This window comes from Paroedura picta, chromosome 8, assembly GCF_049243985.1.
Source record: "Paroedura picta isolate Pp20150507F chromosome 8, Ppicta_v3.0, whole genome shotgun sequence".
NCBI classification, from domain to species: Eukaryota; Metazoa; Chordata; class Lepidosauria; order Squamata; family Gekkonidae; genus Paroedura; species Paroedura picta.
Window position 1 is genome coordinate 51250366 of NC_135376.1, and position 17840 is coordinate 51268205.

Below are 17840 nucleotides of genomic sequence, written 5' to 3' on the forward strand. Positions count from 1 at the left end.
TTAAGGCATTAGTTGATGGTCCAGGGTCACTTAGGAACTAATTCACAACATCTTAGATCTTTTGTACAATACAAACCACCTTTAAAAAAATACTTTTAGTATTTACTGATTTTGATGGATTTTATAATATTCAATTTCCAATGTTAGCAGACTTAGTGCTGCGAGGTAAGATACACATTTTGAAAATAATTAACAAAATATTCAACAAACCTCCATGACTACTATGTCCCTGAAGTTTTCAGTGCAAAAATCCCCATTTTGGTTTGCCTAATGGAAATCAGAGCTGTGATGTTTTGTTTTCTGCAATTTTCTTTCCTAACACTGAATTGTGCCCTTAAATATACACATTTCCCAATATTTGTGTATTAATATATCAGCATAAGACCAGGTGGATGAGAGGTTCTGCTCCCCAATGTGTTAGGACTAGGAGACGCGTGCTGGTAATTGGGGATTCCCTACTGAGAGGAGTAGAAGCCAAAGTATGTCAACAGGACTTGTTATCTCAAGAGGTATGCTGTCTACCTGGCATGAAAATCAAGGATGTCCCAAAAAAAGTTGGAAAGACTTGTAAAGCCCAAGGAGACATATCCCTTCCTACTCATTCATGTGGGAACAAATGATATTTCCCACTGCAGTGCGGAGCATATGAAGTGTGAATGCATGGCATGGGGGGGGGGCGTGTATTTTCATTAGTTCTTCCTGTTAATGGCTGAAGCTTAGGAAGGGAAAGACAAATAATGCAGATAAATGACTGGCTACATCATTGGTGTCATCAGTAATGTTTTTGGGTTTTACTACTGTGAGGAGGCTCTTCTATTAGAAGATGGTTTGCACCTCACAAAGGTGGGGGGAAATGTCCTTGTGAAGAAGCTTGCAGACCTGGCCAGGAAGGCTTTAAACTAAGTCCAATGGGGGAGCGAGACATACACTCAAAGCCTAGTTCAATGAATATAACTATAGATGGAAACACTGCAGGTTTAAAGGGCATGTGACATATGCAGGAACTATTACCTTACAGGAAAGTTCAAAAACTAAAAGCCTGGGGTAATCATATTAAGGATTACGATGTCTCTACACTAATGTAAGAAGAACTAGAAGTTCTAATAAGGGAAATGGACTATGATCTAATACCCATTACAGAAACTTGGTGGGATAATTCTGACAACTGGAATAATAGAATTGAAGGGTACAACTTATTTAAAGGGACAAATAGAGAAGGTGGAAGAGTTGACTGCAGAGGAAAGGATGCAGAGTAATGGGTTTAAACTACAAGTCAACAATATAGGCTAGATATCAGGAAAACAAATTTTCACTGTCAGAGTAGTTCAGCAGTGGAATAGGCTGCCTAAGGAGGTGGTGAGCTCCCCCTCACTGGCAATCTTCAAGCAAAGGTTGGATACACGCTTTTCTTGGATGTTTTAGGATGCTTTGGGCTGATCCTGCGTTGAGCAGAGGGTTGGACTAGATGGCCTGTATGGCCCCTTCCAACTCTATGATTCTATGATTCTATGAGTAGCACTTTGTTGTTGTTAGATGTGACGTCGTGTCCAGCCCATTGCGACCACATGGACAATGATCCTCCAGGCCTTCCTGTCCTCTACCATTCCCCGGAGTCCATTTAAGTTTGCACCTACTGCTTCAGTGACTCCATCCAGCCACCTCATTCTCTGTCGTCCCCTTCTTCTTTTGCCCTCAATTGCTCCCAGCATTAGGCTCTTCTCCAGGGAGTCCTTCCTTCTCATGAAGTGGCCAAAGTATTTGAGTCAGGCCGCCGGCCAAGGGAGCCCCCGCCAGCCGCCTGTGGGGAAAGGCTAGTGCCCATTGTATTTCCGCATACAATGGGCTTTGCCTCTAGTTGAATAATAAAAAGACTCATTTAGGAAATGGAGAGAGGACCTTTATACCAAGGAGGAATTTAAACAAATAACCAATGCTTGTAGGTTGTTTCCTATATTGTTTCCTATATTAGTATAGGACTATGACTTTGTTCCTAGGCATATATTTGGTTCTATCCACTACATTATTCTCATTCTGATTTTGCCATCTAATTAATCAGTAACCAAAGAAGCTGGCAGCAATAATAAATGCTACCAGTCACAGGACAAATAGTACGGTACAGTATACATGATGTATTCTATGCATGATATAATGTCTTTAATCATCAAGTGCAGGCTTTCTGCTGAGGCCATAATTTACAATCTGAATTAATGAAGGATGACCATGGTTTCAGATATTAAGACAGCAGATGCTGTGAATGTATTACAAATGTTATCTATACCTCCTGTGAAAGTATTACAAGTGTATCTCTATCATCTCTTTGATTGCTCTAATAATTCAGTAGCATTCCTTGCTTATTTGTGGCCGAATTAATGACACTGCTTTTCTGAAGCTATAGCTTTGGCTATGTTGTGTTACACAGATATCCTTAACTTCAGTGTCTTTAACATGAAAGAAATACCACTATGCTGATTTATTTATTGCCTTGCAGGGGGATATTGACCGCCTAATGAGGACACTGACAACCATAATTTGGCATAAAATATTTGGCCACAGCCTTTATTCAACATTGAGCGTGACAAGCATGGGAAGAGAAACTTGCCCTCTTGTGGTCCATGACCACAAGGCAGCCCATCACAGCCTGCCCCTCAACAGGTTGCATTGGCTATCCAGCCCAGAATCCTGGACATAATGGCAGGCTGAAAAAGGGGGGGAGGCAACATGGAGTGACCCCTCCGGGCGTCAGCCTCTGTTGGGTTCTCCTGCCTCCCGGAAATGCAAGCCTTCAACCAGGCTCTGCATCCACACAGCCCCTTAAGGGACCCCCCAAATCTAGGGGAGGCCAGCGCGCAAGCTTGGCCGCCCCAAAATTGATCCTTCCCATGCTACACTTCCGCCACTGAGCCTGAATAGGGATATACCACCAAAATGAGCCCACAAAAACCTGATCCTGTCCTGCCCCAATTGTAGAACTGCAGCCAGGATCCACCACACCCCCAAATGATGGGCCCGAAGGTTGCAGAGTAAAATCACCCCCCTGCATAATTGTTGGAACCTGCACAGGGTGTGTGTGTGTCAGGGGGGTAGAAGCCTCATCTTCCTCATGTATACACCCCTTCCTCTATCAAGGTGGAGGATCCCACTGCCATGCATCTTAATGCCCCCAGAATCCCATAAATCGCAGAGGAACCTGCTGCTGCTGCATCATTAAATGTGCCTGTCCCATTCCATGCTCCAAAGGCCCTGGAACCAAAAGCTGCCACCAGCGCTGCACAGTTCATGGGCAGTTGGGGCTTCACTGCCACAGCCTGCCCTAACCCATCACTTTTCCCCCACTGGCATCCTTTTTGGCGCCATGGTCGCTTGTTTCCCCCCCCCTCTCTCTCCTGCCAAAATGGCCTGTGAGAGGCTTAGTTTTTTTTTTAACAAACAATGCCCTCGCAGCGTGTCTAGCATCCCTTTTCCCTCAAAAAGGAAAATAAAATAAAATTGCTGGGCTTTCCTGACGTCGTGAGGTGGTTGTGCCAGAAAAAACGTCTCCTCCCACCGAGCGACGTGTCTTTGGGCGCCCTGATGGGGAAAAGAGGCCGAGCAATGTCAGGCCATCCGTTTAACTGATGCCTAGCTCAGCCACGCCCCCTGTTGCCATGCCAACACACACCCTGCCCAGAGAATGCCAGAGCTGGGAGTTCTCTCCCACCAGCCAGGTCCCTGTCGGCATTCCTCCCCCACAGCGGCAATGGCCCCCTTTAGATGAGTCTTGGGGGCTTTTTATTGTATGGTGTGTGTCATGTAGCCAGGAGATCCAAGGATTGTCTGGCAGCCAGGAGGTGGTTTGCCATATCCTGCCTCTGCGTCATGACTCCTAGTGGAAGATCTACCACCCAAATCCTTTGAGGACAGCTCTGCTTAGCTTACGAGATATGACGGGACTGTGCTTGCCTACACTATCCAGGTCAGGACCCCAGTATGCAGAATGTAATTTTAAAGGTGTGCTTAAGACTTTATTCTAAGAATTTGCAAGACTCCATTGACTTAACCTGAACTGAATTTAACTGCTACAGAAAAACAATACCAGTCTGGCATGATCCACTCTATATGCCTTTTTATTTTATAGAATTATTCTCTTCAGATAAAACCCAAAGTATGAAGTCTCCATGTTTAGAGGCAGTGTACCCTTGATTACCTGATAATGGGGAATAAGCAATAAGAAAATGTCTACCTCAGTCTGTGGCACATTATTGTCTACTGTGAGTTCTGTGGGTTGATTTGTGTTATAGCACCATGACACCAGGAATGTTGCCTAACTGTAGAAATAGTATAATAGCGCAATAGCACCAATTCCTTTTTTTTTTTCTTTAATGGTGATTGTGGTAAACTGTGACAGCAGTAGATCAGGTCAACAATGAACAAGCATAACATATTGGGAGAGTAGAAGGTATTTCTCTCCAATGAAGTTTTTTTTCCAGTTACCACTATCATCACTACCACCATACACACAGTTGTAGTTTTCACACTGCACGTCAAATATCACAGACTTTGTGCTAAGCTGAACATCAAGAGGAAACCACACTTCTTGTGTGCCTTGTAAGGTAGTGTTACTAAAAATACAGATCTGTAAACAAAACCATTGTGGCCATGCTGTTCCTGCAGACTGCTAGAGGGCACTAATGTTCTCCAGCAAAATCAAATCCATATATTCAATGTGTAACATTCAAACCTAGTTCTTAAGGATATAGTTGAGTCACCTCTGTTTCACTTTAATCAGAGATCTTTGACTTTCTCCTATTTTGTTGCTAGGAAACCAGCAAATGGTAATAGGGCAGAAAGAGAATAAGCTATAAAGTTAAAGATTGGCAGTAGTTCTTACTTATTATATAAGCCATTTTCAAATTGCTTTTGTATTCCATTTTAGTAACTGGTTGCATATGGATTTCTTGGTCATCTCAGACAGACTTGTTTTAGTAACCAGCTGCTAGCAAAATTTGACTGTTCATACAAACCTGCATGTGTCAAGTTAGCAAAGTGTGGTCGAGCGACTTTTTGAGGGAAACTGCTGTTTCCCATTTTCTACCTTTATTGTGCTTCTGAATCACTGTGGTGTGCTGTTTAAAATGTCAACAGTGCTTCTTACAATGCTAATTTTGCTCTGCCCTTTTTTGGAATGTTCTAAGTAAAACACTACAGTGCTAAACTAATACAGCACCTCAATGCTACAGTGGTCCTATTGAGACACCTTGACTCCATTGATTCCATGGAATAAAGGCATCTCAATGATGCCACTATAGTGTGCTATATTGATTTAGTGCTTAGAATGTGAAAAAAGTGAAAGAAGAGGGGGGAAGTGGCACAGTTTGAAATGACATTAGTGCTTCAGAGATTATTCATTAATGGAAGGAAATCACTGTGTGAAACCCCTATCCCTGTATTGCTTTACTCAGAATTGGGCCAACAATGAATAACATCTGGGTTAGAATGAGAAAATCTTCTGTAATCTATAGTTAAAAGCTGATTTGGTCACAGAGTTCTTATAATATAGACAATTTAAATAAGAACAATTTGACCCTAATTGAAATATCTGGAGACTGCTTTTTAAAAGGGGCTTGTTATTAGAAAGACTTTCAGATCTGAGTATTTTGAATGGTGAGCAAAATTTTAGACACTGCACATAAGTCACACTCACTAGTAGTTATGCCTATTCTATGCAGGATAAAATTTCATTTTTTAAGGTTTAAAATAGCCCATTGCCCAATGTTGACCAAGGAAGGCGTATGTCTGGATGAGACCAAGGCTAAGCGCATGTTTCCTTCATCTTACAATTCTTAAACCTGAGTACAATTACTGGAGCAAGCCAATGGGCAGGACTGTGAATCTTTGGCTAGAAGTGGGCTAGTTCTACTTTACAAACCCAGCACTTTAACTATTCCCATATCCAGCTTGGTGGATAAGTAGACAGCTTGGTTAGGAGCATGGATTTCTAATCTGGCAAGCCAAGTTTGATTTCATGCTCCCCCACATGCAGCCAGATGGGTGACCTTGGGCTCACCAAAGCAATGATAAAGTTGTTCTGACAGAGCAGTAAAATCAGGGCTCTCTCAGCCTCACCTACCTCACAGGGTGTCTCTTGTGGGGAGAGGAAAGGGAAGGAGATTGTTAGCCACTTTGAGACTCCTTCAGATAGAGAATAGTGGCATATAAGAACCAATTCTTCTTCTTTTTCCATAGATATTTCTTTGCTAGCCTGAAAAAGTAGATGCCATTGACTAATCTATTTGTTAGATTTTTCCTTTTAAGAGAGGCAATTTATAAACCTATTTCCATATGTTAATACATATCTCTACTTCTTATCAAATCAATATCTTTTTGCCATCTTTAACCCTCCCCCCACTCTAGAGAAGCGGGAGGAATAAAGGAGTAAGGCCAAGTGGGGAGGAGTTAGGGCGGGCCCTGTCCGGGATAAAAACTCGGAGGGCCCAATCAGGAGCCGCTTCGCGGCTCCTGATTGGGCCCTCCGAGTGTCACTCGAGGGCCAAGCAGCCAATGGGGAGCCGCGCAAAGCGCGGCTCCCCATTGGCTGGTTGGCCCAGCCTCGCCTGGGCCCGCCGGGGAGTTGCCGCTCAGAGGAAGAAGCCTTCCCCAGCGGTAAGTCCTCCAGCCGGCTTCCCCTCGCCCAGGGAGCCTTCTGCCGGGCCCTAGGGCAGGCCCACCAGAAGGCCACAAAGCCCACTCCACAAAGCCCACTCACGAGCCTGCTCCTAGGCCTGGCAGTAGACTGCGGAGCCCACCGCACCCGTCCCGAGCCTTCTGTCAGGCCCTGGAGCAGCCAAGACTGCTCCTAGGCCTGGCAGTAGGCCGCGGAGCCCACCGCCCCCGTCCCGAGCCTTCTGCCAGGCCCTGGAGCAGCCGAGCCTGCTCCTAGGCCTGGCAGTAGGCCGTGGAGCCCACTGCCCCCGTCCCGAGCCTTCTGCCAGGCCCTGGAGCAGCCGAGACTGCTCCTCGGCCCGGCAGTAGGCCTCAAAGCCTGCCGCCGCCTTCCTGAACCTTCTGCCGGCCCCTGGAGCAGCCAAGTCCCAAGGCGACCTACCTTCCTCTGTTCCTCCCTTCCTCCCAGCATTCCCTTTGCCCTTTCCTTCCTCCCAGCATTCCCTTTGCCCTTTCCTTCCCTTCCTCCCAGCATTCACTTTGTTTTTCCCTTTCTCCCTTCCTCCCTCTCTTCCATCTGCCTCTTTCTGGCTACCTGTTTCTCTCCCTCTTCTTCTGTCTCTATCTTCCTCCCTTTCTTTCTGTCTTTCTCTCTCTCTTTCTCCTTTTCCTCCTTCCTTTGCCCCATCCCTCCACCCACCCATCATGCTAGGGCCCGCTGTATTTTGCCCACAGCGGGCTTAATATCTAGTCTTATAATAAAACTATTATCAAGTTTAAATAATGTGTCCAATAAAATTGTGAGCAGATTTTCTATAAAGGTGCATTTTACATATAGTTATCATTTTCTCAAGTTTTGACATGTCATAATATATAGCACATAACCTTTGACTTGCAGATATTCAACAACCATAATATTTGAATTACTGCGATCTTTAATGCTGGTTTATATAACCTGGTATATTATAAGTCTCGAATGTTAGAGCCAGTTTGGTGTAGTGGTTAGGAGTGCGGACTTCTATTCTGGCATGCTGGGTTCAGTTCTGCACTCCCCCACATGCAGCCAGCTGGGTGACCTTGGGCTCACCACAGGACTGATAAAACTGTTCTGACCAAGCAGCAATATCAGGGCTCTGTCAGCCTCACCCACCTCACAGGGTGTGTGTTGTGGGGAGAGGAAAGGGAAGGCAACTGTAAACCACTTTGAGACTCCTTCAGGTAGAGAAAAATGGCATATAAGAACCAACTCTTCTTCTTCTTCTTCTTCTTCTTCTTCTTCTTCTTCTTCTTCTTAGTTGCAGTCAATTTCCACTTGCTTAAATGAGAGAAACCTAAACTATGATTATTTATGACTATGACAGTTCCAATTATTATAGAAGATAAATGGGAAATTTCAGATGATAACATACTTCTTATTTTGGTCTCTTGTGCTGAAGCAGGCTGCAGAAACAAGGTAAGGTGGCAAAGATCCCTTTATTGCGGTCTGCTCTATTCATAATTGTTTGAAGTTTAATTTATACATTAAAGCACATATGGCATTAAAATGTCCAGAAACTTTGAATGACTTTGGGATAAATGCTATAAAGTTCAGAAGCTTCTTTTAGCCAGTCAGAGGGCTCAGGCCAGAGAAAACAGAATTTAACGCTGCACCTACTAAGTTAATAACCAGCTAAAGATTCAGCATTCTGCTATTCATGAAGAACCCCATTTCATTTCACTTCCCCTTTCCAGCTGAATGTGCCAAAACACATTATGAGCATCAAGCCTGCTGTGTCTAAGTTGTGCATATGTGGTCTTTTTGTACAAGACTGGAAAAAGAAGGGTAAGGAAAACATGGGTATTAGAGAGGTGGAGGACAAAATTATCCCAATATATAGACACACATTTTTTTAAGTATTCTTACCAGCATTGCACTGAACAACAACAAAAGCTGTTCAAAATAATATTGGCATTTGTGGCAAAAAAGAGTTGAAGCAAAACTCTTTGAAAGCACACCAGAAAAGGTGCTCTGGATCTCCTCTGAATACTTGTGGTGCTGTCTTCCTGCCCACTTTCTCATCACTTTGATCTTTCACCCCTTCACAAATAAAAAAGTAATCCCACACAATCACTTACAAATAATCTGTCACTCTCACCATACTGGCTAAATCTAATAAAGAGGCAGAGAGATGCTAGGAAATGAAGGAAGGAATGGTTTCATTTTACTGTTGTGGAGTAAAAAATTCCCAGAAGAAATATGCTGCTGTCATTCTTCCGGAGAACAGCATTTCTTTGGCTCTTCAACCTTGGACCATCTTGGCTGTATTATGGCAGGGCAGAACCTGCATGGTTAACAGTTGCAACTATTTCCATTTGGCTGTTGCTTGTTTCAGGAATGGAGTGAGTGCCAGAAATTAATTCTGCCCATAGCTGCAGCTGCTGCTATTATCCAGTCCAGCTCAGAGGACTAATACCTTGACACCATGCTATTACTGGTACTGTTTTTCTGATGCAGACGGAAATGCTTTAACAAGTCCCTTCTGTCACCATAAAATATCTGCGAATTTCACAATATATCATCAGCCAGCCTTGTTCTGAAGTCCCTGTGAATGATTTTGTAGCTGCTGTTCAGTTAGTGTTCTCATCACTTTGCAGCTGACTGGCTTATTTTATTCAGTGGACCAGTTAAATGACTCCCTTTGATAATGTCCATTAAGGCTGGCCACCTGCTTTTTCCCCCTGCTCAAGTATTTAGACCCAAAACTGCATCACTGGCAGAAATTCAATGGGTGCTTCTTTTCCCAGCACAGAAGCATAGAACAGGAAAGCTGTTTTTCTTAAGGACACAAAGCTTATATTGGGGGGCAAAAAATACTTTTGCAAGCTTATACCCCTTTTATTGGTCTATAAGGTTTTGGATCTGTGTTACTGCAAACCAGCAAAGCTATCCTCTGTAACAATCTTATTTAATGTCCAGTACATTGTGTGGAAACAGCACACAACTCTTAACTGTTCTAATAAATTACAAATGCAGGAAGCAGTAATAAAAATCTTAGCTGAAGTAAGTGAAGACTGACAAGTCAATGTGTGCTACTTTGAGTAGTAAAGTTCTCCCTTGAAATTCTCTCCCCACCCAATTATTAACATTTAAAAGATAAAAGATCCCAAGAACTGAAGATATAGCAAAAAGGGAAAACACAGTATAATAATACAGAAAGATATCAGTTATATTTAGTATTTGTTCAACCACCTTGATTTCTATTTGGTCACTGCTTGCTTATTCTTATGTTTGTAAACAACTATTATAAGTTTATGATAAATTTCTTTACTCTCATTCCACAAATCCACAAGTTATCAACTCATTGAGCCTCTTGTGGCGCAGAGTGGTAAGGCAGCAGACATGCAGTCTGAAAGCTCTGCCCATGAGGCTGGAAGTTAAATCCCAGCAGCCGGCTCAAGGTTGACTCAGCCTTCCATCCTTCCGCGGTCAGTAAAATGAGTACCCAGCTTGCTGGGGGGTAAACGGTAATGACTGGGGAAGGCACTGGCAAACTACCTCGTATTGAGTCTGCCATGAAAACGCTAGAGGGCGTCACCCCAAGGGTCAGATATGACCCAGTGCTTGCACAGGGGATACCTTTACCTTTACCTTTTATCAACACATTATTTTTGCTTTTCTGCAAGAAGTCCATAAAGGCTTTCCAATTTGCAATAGAAGAGGTTACATTCTTTTCCCAAGGCAAAGATGTAAGCTTGACCATTTCTGCAAATTCCAGCATTTTCATTGTCCAGTCCTGCACTGTAGGTATCTTTGAAGTTTTCCAGTTTTGTGCATTGTCATTATCATCATTATCATTAATATATATAAAAACAAAGTTCCAGTTATTTTCAATTTGTTTGTCTATCAAGCCCAACAGAAACACCTCTGGCCTCATCCGTATCTGAATCTTCAGATTCTTCTGCATTAAAGAATGAATTTGTATCTATTTGGAAGGACTTTTTTACAAGTCCACCACATACGGTTAAAAAATTTCCTTTGTGTCACTCACACTTCCAAAATTTATTTCAATTATCTTTACACCGCTCCAGCGGAGCAGTATAAATAAAAGGCTAAGGGCTAAAGGGGAGGAGAGGGGGTGGGCACTGTCCATGATAAAAACTTGGAGGAGCGAATCAGGAGCTGCTTTGCGGCTCCTGATTCGCTCATCCAAGTGGCACTCCAGGCCAAGTGACCAATACGCGCAGCTCCCCATTGGCTACTTGGCCCATCCTCAGAACAGCACTCCGCCGAGGTGCTCGTCCTCCCAGGCACCTGTCCTCGCCTCTGCAGTCCCAACAGTGAGTCCTCTCCACCGCTGCCTATCTAGGGACTTCGGCCAGGAATGGGGGTGGCTGCCAGGGAGGAGGGTTGCGCCGTGGTGCCGCGCCGCGGGAAAGCAGCACTTATCCAGCAAATCACTCTCCATTTATTCTATAGCTCTCCTGCATGTCCTCTGATCTGTGCTAGGAAATGTTTTGAAAGCTTTGTGGAATGGTTTAAGGTTCCACAGGTCTCTGATCTCACCAGGTAGACTGTGCACCAGGCCAGGATCAGGACCAAAAAGGCCCTGGTCCTGGTTGATGCCAGTTTTATGTCTTTAGGTCTGGGGGCCCTAAGCAGATTTAATGTTAGATGTTAATGTTCTCAGGGGCACATAGTAGGAAACACAGGCCCATAGACATTTTCGTTCCAGACTGCTTAGAGCTTCAAAGATGATAACCAGAACATTGAACCTGACCTGGTCTCCAATCTTGAGCCAATGCAGCTGGTATGGCACTGATTGTATATGTGCCCTCCACTGGGTCCCAATTAGGACCTGTGCTGCTGCATTATGGATCAGTTGAAATCTATAGAGCAGTTTAAAGGGCAGCCATGCATAGAGCAAGTTACACTAAATCTAGCCAGGAGGTGGCCATTGCATCAATCACTGCGGCTATGTCAACTTACACCCAGTAAGGTGCTAGTTGTCATACCTGGTTGATTGTAAAATTCCTAGCAAGCAACATTTGTGATCTGGGTCTCCTTGGATAGAGAGGCATCCAGAATCACACCCAGAATATGATTCACATTTGGCTCTTGTTTCCTGACTGGTAAATATTTGTTCCAGGGACTGCTACAATCAGTTTAATCTTGTATCAATGCATTGTTCAAATTGGTTAAATTTTTGAAAATATTCTGCAGTAATAGTACATTCCGCTACGGTGGTGGGACTCCGCCTCTTAGAAGTTGCCATGATTTAATCAATGTCTTTCTCAGTCAATAGATGTTGCTATAATACCACAAATGAAGAAGTAATGTCTATTTTTATCCAGTAGATGGCAATTTCTTTTAATAAGATCAAAAATAACCAAACTAGTTCAAACATAAGAAAATAAATAGATTCCATAGCTGACACAATTTAACTAGCAAATTCAGTCATTATGATGGTAACAACTCCCCTGGCAACAAATCCAGGAAAGGTCTCATATAGGGGAAAACACATGGTAAGAAGGGAGACCCAAGTATTTCTCGACTGGCCTTTCTTTAATCATGATGAGAGAGAAAAAGAGAAGACAAGAGAATCTTTTTTCCCACCATAAGAAACAATGGCTCAGATGGGAGCACTCTCTTTGGGTGCCAGTAAAATAGGCACCCCTGGTCCAATATTTTTTTAAACTTGGGGATTCTTTGGAGGAGCAACTCTTGCAGCTACACGGCAAACTTGGTGCCTCTAATTCAAACCCCTGCTCCCCTAGACCACAGAATAAATGAAAAGGCAAAATTTTCAATTTACTTTAATGGCACCTTTATTTATTATATTTCTATACCGCCCTCCCCGGAGGCTCAGGGCGGTTTACATCAAACATATAAATAATACATGGAACAGTCTTCATTAATATAACCTTAAGTTATAATGGTGTCAGATCAATTTGGATTCAGCCTAATCTGAACCACTGAATGATAATTTGGGTGATTCAGATTTGGCCCAAATTGATTTGGGCTGAATCCAGAAAGTAAAAAATGCCTACCTACAACAGAGTGATTTCATGTTAGACAGGTGATGTTTTCATTATATTCCAGATGTATTCAGCATTCCAAGGCTGATTCTGCACTTACTTTGTTTATTCCATTGTGGATCCTTCTGAATTCAGATTGATTTGAACTCAGGTCTTCCTCTATCCCCCCCACTGAAACAGAAAAGTGTTCTGCACATGATTAGGGATGGGGGGGGGAACCAAGCACAGCAGGAGCCTCTTTCTTTCTTTTCTTGAAGGAGGGGGGAGTGGATCGGAGACAGCAGAGGAGGGGGAATAAATCCAAGAGTCAAATCTCTGCCAAGAGAAGTTAGGGCTTCTGGAGCTTCTTCTGAGAGAAGTTAGGGCTTCCCCTTTATGGGAAGCCTTGCAACCTGGGAATGAGGAAGCCTTTGAAGGGAATTCCTGGCCAATCAGGGCTTTTCTACAGTGTTGGCTTGGCAGCAAGTTATTTAAGGAAAAGCAGACAGCTGCACACTTATTCATGCTGATTTTTCAAATATCGAGGGTTATATCCACTTCAGGATATCTCGGGGGAAAGGTAAGGTCACTCCAGATCAATCATGCTTGTTGCAGAGGGAAAATTTAAATCTCTCAAAATCAAAATGGAAATCACATTAACTGTAGATGGCAAGAATTTAATCGACCTGGGATTGGAATAAAAGCTCATTGCAGATTCAGCCCCACATAGGTCTTATGTTTGTCCATCCACCAATTTTCTCCTATTATATTGAATTCAAATATAAGATCAAGCCAAACTAAAAAAAATAGAATAAAAATGAGCAATATTTTATTTTTCATTTACAAAACCTAGAAGACATCTTTTTATTAAAATAATATTCAAGGCAGTATAATTAACCATATACTACATAATATAATGCAATAAAGACACACATTAAAATCACACCCCAGAAATAAAAAAAATGTCTTCTGGAACTTCTGAGATTTAAAGCGATGCTACTTGGTTCATTGTTCTCAAATTTTGTAATTCCAATCCTATCTGATTGTTCATTGCATAGTTTATGCTATATGGTTGCATTATTTTTTTAAAAAATTCTTAATCCATCTTGAGTCGTCGTGAGATAAGCAGGCTATACATGAAGTATGTAACTTAAAATATTCATAATAATAAGTGGGAATCCACAAGGACTTCCAGGAGGCATCTCATTTCCCCCTCCGTATTTCATTTTTCTCTCTCCAGAAAGCCCCATAGAGTTTCCCCATTTCTTGCTTCCTTATCTCCTTCTAGGCTTGCGTACAGGTAGGACCTGGAGATATCCTAGAACAACCATGGGGCTCCAATTATAGAGATCAGTTCTCCCCCCCCCCTTTTTTTTTGATGGTTCCAACTCCAGGTTGAAAAACTCCTGGATATTTGGAGGTGGAACATTGGGATGATGAGATTTGTGGAGGTAAACAATCTCAGCAGGGTATAATACTTTTGAGCCCACCCTCCAGAGCAGCCAAGGGAACTGACCTGTGTCATCTGGAGAGCAGTTGTAATTCTGAGTGATCTCCAGCATCACCTGGAGGCTTGCAATCCCATGGAGAAAACTATCCCCTGTACAGAAACAATATTTCTGTTTTCTCTCCAGCAGGTAGCCCCCATATAACTTTGCTATTAGAATATATGAATTGGAGGAGAGTGGGTGGAAGCACTAGTCTGTTGTCGCCAAAATAACAGAATCTTGTGGTACCCACATCCTGGCAAACTGAGCCATTTGACCTCACTTTCTAACAGTTCCACACACCCACACATACAATCTGCTATTTATATTTTAGGTATATATCTCTCTAAGGAAGGAATGTAACTCTTTGCATCTGACAAAATGGGCTATGGGGTTCCATTCCTTGTGTTATAATAAATGTGTAAGTCTTCAAGGTGCCACAAGAATTATTTGTTGTAGGATATGGATTTTCTGTGTAAACCCTGATAAGATATCACTCCTACCTTATTATTCAATCACTGCCATATACTAAACTAGCATGACCTGAAGAGAGATAAGAGATGCTGCCAGCAACTTCATAGAATTTGTTATGGCAGAGAGCAGAGGAAGTAAACCTTGGGAAAACCTCAGAGCGTGTAAGGATATATCTTGTCTATGATGAATTCAGCAAGACATTTTACCTTGACTTTGCTTTAAAGGTCATGAGCTGTACAGTGGATTTTGACTGTGGGACATCCATTCCAATAAACCAGGATCAATATGTAGATAAATTAAAAAATCACCCTCATAAGTTATTGGTGTCTACTGCCTACCATCTGCACATTGTATCTATGATCACTACGCTCTTTTCCCTTGGAAAATGTAATGTAAATGTTTAGTGTCAGGGTAACAAAAAAAATTAAAAATTAAACCTACTACTGACTAGGGATGGGCAATTCACATTGGACACGCTAAAAACTACCCAAATCAATGCTGATTAATGTATTTTAACTAATTTAACCCTAAACTGACTCAGAGGAGTAGCTGGTCTCTTATTTTCAGATCCTGATCCCAAAACTCAAATGCTCATATTCAAAAGACCAAATTTCTCCATCAAAAACCTAGTTTAATAATTGACCAAGTTTTCAGGGGGGAGGGGTTGTGAAATTTTGCTTCGACTGTCAGTCCAAACCCTTATTTGATTTCAGAGGAATATTATCAAACCACATCTGAATAAGTGCTCTCCTCTGTAGAGAAATTGAACCCACTAGAAAAACAGATTACCTCCAGCTTGCAACCACCAAAATTATTTAGCACATTTTAACTATACATGCTGTTAATCTTCCTGTTTTCTCTTCTAAAACTCTGAAAAAGATTATGATTTTCATGTTTAAATAATTAGCAACTGTTAATATTTGTTCTTTTTTAGGCTAGAACTCAGGAAGCCGAGGCTGCAAAGAAATGGGAGGCATAGAAATCTAAATAAATAAATAATTGTTTATAATTCAGCATAAATTCTCTCTTGATATGCTTATGAAACTCTGCATGCCATCAAAGGGGGGGGGGCAATTATCAGACTGCTGAGGAGTATTTTGAAGGCTTAATCTTTTAAGAACTCCAGACTTTAATATTAATCAAAGAAGTTAGAAACTGTAGCCTTGATTCCAAAGCACATTTGGAAACAAAAGCAAGTGTGGAAGCTGCTTAATCAAGTGAGAGGAGGGAATCCTCAAAAGTGCTTTAGAAAAGAGTGGTGTGAAACCATCCTTCATCACATATCTGTGGGTCCCATAATCAAATCTCAGAGGCATTGGACTTTAAATGGTCACATGGACCTTTTCAAAGTTTTACGCTATAAATAAAGAACATTTATCGGTTATCAACTGAATCAGAAAATATCATCTGTCAGCTGTCTGTTAAAAAGCACTATTTTCTGGAGGAAGAGACCTCCACTAACCCATTCTTATACATTGTTCGTGTTTTTCAGGCCTGCTCATGAAGTAGCAAGGTGTGAACTGTGTGGTTCCATCATATTCTAGTACATTGGCTGAATAGAAAGCATTTAACTATTGTTTGTTAACATATTTGTTATTTTTATTTTGGTTATTATGGCATAAGGTTGTGACAATAATAAACCTACTTACAATCAAAAGCACGAATGGAGGACCTCCTTACCTTCAGATTCTTGACAGAGAATCTCCCTTGACAGCCATTCTACAGAAATACCGTGTAGTGCCAGTTGCCAGGCAAGTTGCACAGTGCCGAGTTGTGTGATCTCAGTTGAATGGCGCTAGCTTCTGCCACCTCACCCAACCGCTAGGCCCAACCGCGTGGAGGGGAATGTGTTAGGACTTTAAGGGGACACCTCCTTTTTCTTTGAATTCCCTTCCATCCATTATTTCCTCTTTTCTTCCTCCTGTCAGCTACCATATCTTTACAAATTCCTTGCACAAGTGAACATCGCTGTGGGCAATGGGTCAGCACTTGGGTTCCCCCTGATATCGGATGATAGCTAGTGCTATGGGATTCAGAATTGTCACTGCCATAGGGATTTATTTTGTTTTTAAACGGGTATTTTAATGGGATAGTATTGTATGTTTTTATTGGGGTTTTATTGTGACTCACTGTGAGGCAGCTTGCTGGAAGCAGAGGGACAGAAATTGAAAAATAAATAAATGAATAAATAAATAACATTTTCATACTTTTAAAAACTAAGAAGAGTTCATACATTCACATAAAAGGTGTTGATGGAAGTAAAAGGTAAAGGTATCCCCTGTGCAAGCACCAAGTCATGTCTGACCCTTGGGGTGACGCCCTCTAGTGTTTTCATGGCAGACTCAATACGGGGTGTTTTGCCAGTGCCTTCCCCAGTCATTACCGTTTACCCCCCAGCAAGCTGATGGAAGCAGAGAGGATTCAACTGCTTCCCCTGAAGAGTCAGGAACTGCAAACAGGCCAGGATATTGATTTAATTGTGCACTTTAAAAAGCATATCCTCCATTTTCATAATTTATGATCAGATGAATTAAATTAAAACACAATGTGTGTATACACACAGTTTCACATATCTATAAGACACAAAATCATGAAACAATGACTGTCAAATGGAAAAAAGCCCAGCAAACTTACCCAACTGAATTACTTTAGCATACAGCCCTGCAAAACTGCTCCATTGTACATGTCTTGTACTATCATAAAGAGAAGGCCTTGACTCCTCAGGCAATCTGTTTCACAGAACGGGAAATATTTACACTCTCCAAGTTGTCAAGCAAGCCTGGGAGGTAGAGAGCACTACTGGCTGGGTTTGTTAGAGATCTCTTACAGGTATCTTTGTGAACTGTTGGTCTTTGAGATATATGAATTTCAGGTACCTTGAATTACTCTGTAGTCTGCTATTTCACTACAAATACCACACTCCATGATTCAGTGGCTGTTTCATTTATGTGATTAAAGAAGTTCCACAATGTCTTTCCAGAGCTGGTGGCAGATTAATTAGCTTTTTTCACTTTTGCCTCCTGCATTTTCTGGGTTTAACAGCCAAGTACTTTTGTGAAATGATCTGAGTAGAACATGCTTGGGGTTATGTTGTGCTTCACTAAGTATGAGTTTGGCCAATACCTGGATTGAAATGTGTTGAGTTCCTTAGATGAAAGGAGAGATACACATGTTTTAATCAGAGAAATATATCTTGATCTCCTAAATAATGATAGGCTTGAGTGGAATCATAAAATTGGAAGGAGC

General features: G+C 42.0%; 1 long non-coding RNA gene across 1 annotated transcript in view; it reads left to right on the plus strand.

The window, feature by feature from the left end:
- The first annotated feature begins 3604 nt into the window (after nt 1-3604).
- Nucleotides 3605-17840, plus strand: part of LOC143842637 (uncharacterized) — a 57258-nt gene continuing 43022 nt past the window's right edge. Inside the window, exon 1 of the long non-coding RNA XR_013233245.1 lies at nt 3605-3952. This is a non-coding gene — a long non-coding RNA (uncharacterized LOC143842637). The remainder of the gene's footprint in view (nt 3953-17840) is intronic.